The sequence below is a fragment of the Carassius auratus genome, unplaced genomic scaffold, assembly GCF_003368295.1.
Source record: "Carassius auratus strain Wakin unplaced genomic scaffold, ASM336829v1 scaf_tig00056448, whole genome shotgun sequence".
NCBI lineage: Eukaryota > Metazoa > Chordata > Actinopteri > Cypriniformes > Cyprinidae > Carassius > Carassius auratus.
This window is the reverse complement of record NW_020527383.1, coordinates 1-5000: the sequence shown is the minus strand read 5'-3', so window position 1 is coordinate 5000 and position 5000 is coordinate 1. Positions and strand designations below refer to the sequence as shown.

Below are 5000 nucleotides of genomic sequence, written 5' to 3'. Positions count from 1 at the left end.
TTGGATATTTTTCACAAATTATATAATAATCTTGCAAAAAAGAAAAAAGAGTCAATGCCCGATCTCTGAATATAAGCAGGTTTGGGCCAGGTTAGTACATGGATGGGAGACTGCCTGGGAATACCAGGTGCTTTAAATTTTTGGATATTTTTCACGAATTATATAATAATCTTGCAAAAAAAAAAAAAGAGTCAATGCCCGATCTCTGAATATAAGCAGGTTTGGGCCAGGTTAGTACATGGATGGGAGACAGCCTGGGAATACCAGGTGCTTTAAATTTTTGGATATTTTTCACGAATTATATAATAATCTTGCAAAAAAAAAAAAAAAAGAGACAATGCCCAATCTCTGAATCTTAGCAGGTTTAGGTATGGTTAGTACTTGGTTGAAAGACCGCCTAGGAATACCAGGTGCTTAAAGCTTTTGGAATTTTTTCACTTAGTATATAATAAATTTGGCAAAAAATAGAGTCAATGCCCGATCTCTAAATTTTAGCAGGTTTAGGTCTGGTTAGTACTTGGATGAGAGACCGCCTAGGAATACTAGGTGCTTTAAGTTTTTGGGTTTTCTTTCCTACTTATATAATATACTGGCGAGTAGATTGGCTGATCTTTAAATAGCCTTCTCTTTGCAGCAGTCTTCGCTTATGGCCATACCAGCCTGGCTATGCCCGATCTCGTCTGATCTCGGAAGTTAAGCAGGTTTGGGCCTGGTTAGTACTTGGATGGGAGACCGCCTGGGAATACCAGGTACTGTAAGCTTTTTGGAAATTTTTCACTTAGTATATAATAATTTTGCCAAAAAATAGAGTCAATGCCCGATCTCTGAAAATAAGCAGGTTTGGGCCAGGTTAGTACATGGATGGGAGACTGCCTGGGAATACCAAAAAAAAAAAAAAGAGACAATGCCCAATCTCTTAATCTTAGCAGGTTAATGTATGGTTAGTACTTGGTTGAAAGACCGCCTAGGAATACCAGGTGCTTAAAGCTTTTGGAATTTTTTCACTTAGTATATAATAAATTTGGCAAAAAATAGAGTCAATGCCCGATCTCTAAATTTTAGCAGGTTTAGGTCTGGTTACTACTTGGATGAGAGACCGCCTAGGAATACTAGGTGCTTTAAATTTTTGGAATTTTTTCACTTAGTATGCTTAGCCCGATCTCTGAAGGTCTGGTTAGTACTTGAATGAGAGACCGCCAAGGAATACCAGGTGCTTTAAGCTTTTGGAATTTTTTCACTTAGTATATAATAAATTTGGCAAAAAATAGAGTCAATGCCCGATCTCTGAATATAAGCAGGTTTGGGCTAGGTTAGTACATGGATGGGAGACTGCCTGGGAATACCAGGTGCTTTAAATTTTTGGATATTTTTCACGAATTATATAATAATCTTGCAAAAAAAGAAAAAAGAGTCAATGCCCGATCTCTGAATCTTAGCAGGTTAAGGTCTGGTTAGTACTTGAATGAGAGACCGCCAAGGAATACCAGGTGCTTTAAGCTTTTGGAATTTTTTCACTTAGTATATAATAAATTTGGCAAAAAATAGAGTCAATGCCCGATCTCTGAATATAAGCAGGTTTGGGCCAGGTTAGTACATGGATGGGAGACTGCCTGGGAATACCAGGTGCTTTAAATTTTTGGATATTTTTCACGAATTATATAATAATCTTGCAAAAAAAAAAAAAAAAAAAAAAAAGAGTCAATGCCCGATCTCTGAATCTTAGCAGGTTAAGGTCTGGTTAGTACTTGAATGAGAGACCGCCAAGGAATACCAGGTGCTTTAAGCTTTTGGAATTTTTTCACTTAGTATATAATAAATTTGGCAAAAAATAGAGTCAATGCCCGATCTCTGAATATAAGCAGGTTTGGGCCAGGTTAGTACATGGATGGGAGACTGCCTGGGAATACGAGGTGCTTTAAATTTTTGGATATTTTTCACGAATTATATAATAATCTTGCAAAAAAAGAAAAAAGAGTCAATGCCCGATCTCTGAATTTTAGCAGGTTTAGGTCTAGTTAGTACTTGGATGAGAGACCGCCAAGGAATACCAGGTGCTTAAAGCTTTTGGAATTTTTTCACTTAGTATATAATAAATTTGGCAAAAAATAGAGTCAATGCCCGATCTCTAAATTTTAGCAGGTTTAGGTCTGGTTAGTTCTTGGATGAGAGACCGCCTAGGAATACTAGGTGTTTTAAGCTTTTGGGTTTTCTTTCCTACTTATATAATGTACTGGCGAGTAGATTGGCTGATCTTTAAATAGCATTCTCTTTGCAGCAGTCTTTGCTTACGGCCATACCAGCCTGGCTATGCCCGATCTCGTCTGATCTCTGAAGCTAAGCAGGTTTGGGCCTGGTTAGTACCTGGATGGGAGACCGCCTGGGAATACCAGGTGCTGTAAGCATTTTGGAAATTTTGACTTAGTATGTAATAATTTTGCCAAAAAATAGAGTCAATGCCCGATCTCTGAATATAAGCAGGTTTGGGCCAGGTTAGTACATGGATGGGAGACAGCCTGGGAATACCAGGTGCATTAAATTTTTTGATATTTTTCACAAATTATATAATAATCCTGCAAAAAAAGAAAAAAGAGTCAATGCCCGATCTCTGAATTTTAGCAGGTTTAGGTCTAGTTAGTACTTGGATGAGAGACCGCCAAGGAATAGCAGGTGCTTTAAGCTTTTTGGTTTTCTTTCCTACATATATAATGTACTGGCGAGTAGATTGGCTGATCTTTAAATAGCCTTCTCTTTGCAGCAGTCTTCACTTACGGCCATACCAGCCTGGCTATGCCCGATCTTGTCTGATCTCGGAAGTTAAGCAGGTTTGGGCCTGGTTAGTACTTGGATGGGAGACCGCCTGGGAATACCAGGTACTGTAAGCTTTTTGGAAATTTTTCACTTAGTATATAATAATTTTGCTAAAAAATAGAGTCAATGCCCGATCTCTGAATATAAGCAGGTTTGGGCCAGGTTAGTACATGGATGGGAGACTGCCTGGGAATACCAGGTGCTTTAAATTTGTGGATATTTTTCACGAATTATATAATAATCTTGCAAAAAAAAAAAAAAAAAAGAGTCAATGCATGATCTCTGAATCTTAGCAGGTTAAGGTCTGGTTAGTACTTGAATGAGAGACCGGCAAGGAATACCAGGTGCTTTAAGCTTTTGGAATTTTTTCACTTAGTATATAATAAATTTGGCAAAAAATAGAGTCAATGCCCGATCTCTGAATATAAGCAGGTTTGGGCCAGGTTAGTACATGGATGGGAGACTGCCTGGGAATACCAGGTGCTTTAAATTTTTGGAATTTTTTTCACTTAGTATATAATAAATTTGGCAAAAAATAGAGTCAATGCCCGATCTCTGAATATAAGCAGGTTTGGGCCAGGTTAGTACATGGATGGGAGACTGCCTGGGAATACGAGGTGCTTTAAATTTTTGGATATTTTTCACGAATTATATAATAATCTTGCAAAAAAAGAAAAGAGTCAATGCCCGATCTCTGAATTTTAGCAGGTTTAGGTCTAGTTAGTACTTGGATGAGAGACCGCCAAGGAATAGCAGGTGCTTTAAGCTTTTGGGTTTTCTTTCCTACTTATATAATGTACTGGCGAGTAGATTGGCTGATCTTTAAATAGCCTTCTCTTTGCAGCAGTCTTCGCTTACGGCCATACCAGCCTGGCTATGCCCGATCTCGTCTGATCTCGGAAGTTAAGCAGGTTTGGGCCTGGTTAGTACTTGGATGGGAGACCGCCTGGGAATACCAGGTACTGTAAGCTTTTTGGAAATTTTTCACTTAGTGTATAATAATTTTGCTAAAAATTAGAGTCAATGCCCGATCTCTGAATATAAGCAGGTTTGGGCCAGGTTAGTACATGGATGGGAGACTGCCTGGAAATACCAGGTGCTTTAAATTTTTGGATATTTTTCACAAATCATATAATAATCCTGCAAAAAAAGAAAAAAGAGTCAATGCCCGATCTCTGAATTTTAGCAGGTTTAGGTCTAGTTAGTACTTGGAAGAGAGACCGCCAAGGAATAGCAGGTGCTTTAAGCTTTTGGAATTTCTTCACTTAGTATATAATAAATTTGGCAAAAAATAGAGTCAATGCCCGATCTCTGAATATAAGCAGGTTTGGGCCAGGTTAGTACATGGATGGGAGACTGCCTGGGAATACCAGGTGCTTTAAATTTTTGGAATTTTTTCACTTAGTATATAATAAATTTGGCAAAAAATAGAGTCAATGCCCGATCTCTGAATATAAGCAGGTTTGGGCCAGGTTAGTACATGGATGAGAGACTGCCTGGGAATACCAGGTGCTTTAAATTTTTGGATATTTTTCACGAATTATATAATAATCTTGCAAAAAAAGAAAACAGAGTCAATGCCCGATCTCTGAATATAAGCAGGTTTGGGCCAGGTTAGTACATGGATGGCAGACTGCCTGGGAATACCAGGTGCTTTAAATTTTTGGATATTTTTCAAGAATTATATAATAATCTTGCAAAAAAAAAAAAAAAAAAGAGTCAATGCCCGATCTCTGAATTTTAGCAGGTTTAGGTCTGGTTAGTACTTGGTTGAAAGACCGCCTAGGATACCAGGTGCCTTAAAGCTTTTGGAATTTTTCACTTAGTATATAATACATTTGGCAAAAAATAGAGTCAATGCCCGATCTCTAAATTTTAGCAGGTTTAGGTCTGGTTAGTTCTTGGATGAGAGACCGCCTAGGAATACTAGTGCTTTAAGCTTTTGGGTTTTCTTTCCTACTATTATATAATGTACTGGCGAGTAGATTGGCTGTCTTTAAATAGCATTCTCTTTGCAGCAGTCTTCGCTTACGGCCATACCAGCCTGGCTATGCCCGATCTCGTCTGATCTCGGAAGCTAAGCAGGTTTGGGCCTGGTTAGTACTTGGATGGGAGACCGCCTGGGAATACCAGGTGCTTGTAAGCATTTTTGGAAATTTTTGTACTTAGTATGTAATAATTTTGCCAAAAAA

General features: G+C 38.3%; 5 non-coding genes across 5 annotated transcripts; all 5 read left to right on the top strand.

Moving 5' to 3' along the window:
- The first annotated feature begins 642 nt into the window (after nucleotides 1-642).
- Nucleotides 643-761, top strand: LOC113090539 (5S ribosomal RNA). The gene has a single exon (XR_003287157.1). It is a non-coding gene; the product is annotated as a 5S ribosomal RNA (ribosomal RNA).
- A 1522-nt stretch (nucleotides 762-2283) lies between these two features.
- LOC113090529 (5S ribosomal RNA) lies at nucleotides 2284-2402 on the top strand. The gene has a single exon (XR_003287147.1). It is a non-coding gene; the product is annotated as a 5S ribosomal RNA (ribosomal RNA).
- Nucleotides 2403-2763: 361 nt separating this feature from the next.
- Nucleotides 2764-2882, top strand: LOC113090532 (5S ribosomal RNA). Its single transcript, XR_003287150.1, has one exon. It is a non-coding gene; the product is annotated as a 5S ribosomal RNA (ribosomal RNA).
- Nucleotides 2883-3660: 778 nt separating this feature from the next.
- LOC113090537 (5S ribosomal RNA) lies at nucleotides 3661-3779 on the top strand. Its single transcript, XR_003287155.1, has one exon. It is a non-coding gene; the product is annotated as a 5S ribosomal RNA (ribosomal RNA).
- Nucleotides 3780-4834: 1055 nt separating this feature from the next.
- On the top strand, nucleotides 4835-4954 carry LOC113090531 (5S ribosomal RNA). Its single transcript, XR_003287149.1, has one exon. It is a non-coding gene; the product is annotated as a 5S ribosomal RNA (ribosomal RNA).
- Nucleotides 4955-5000: the final 46 nt, after the last annotated feature.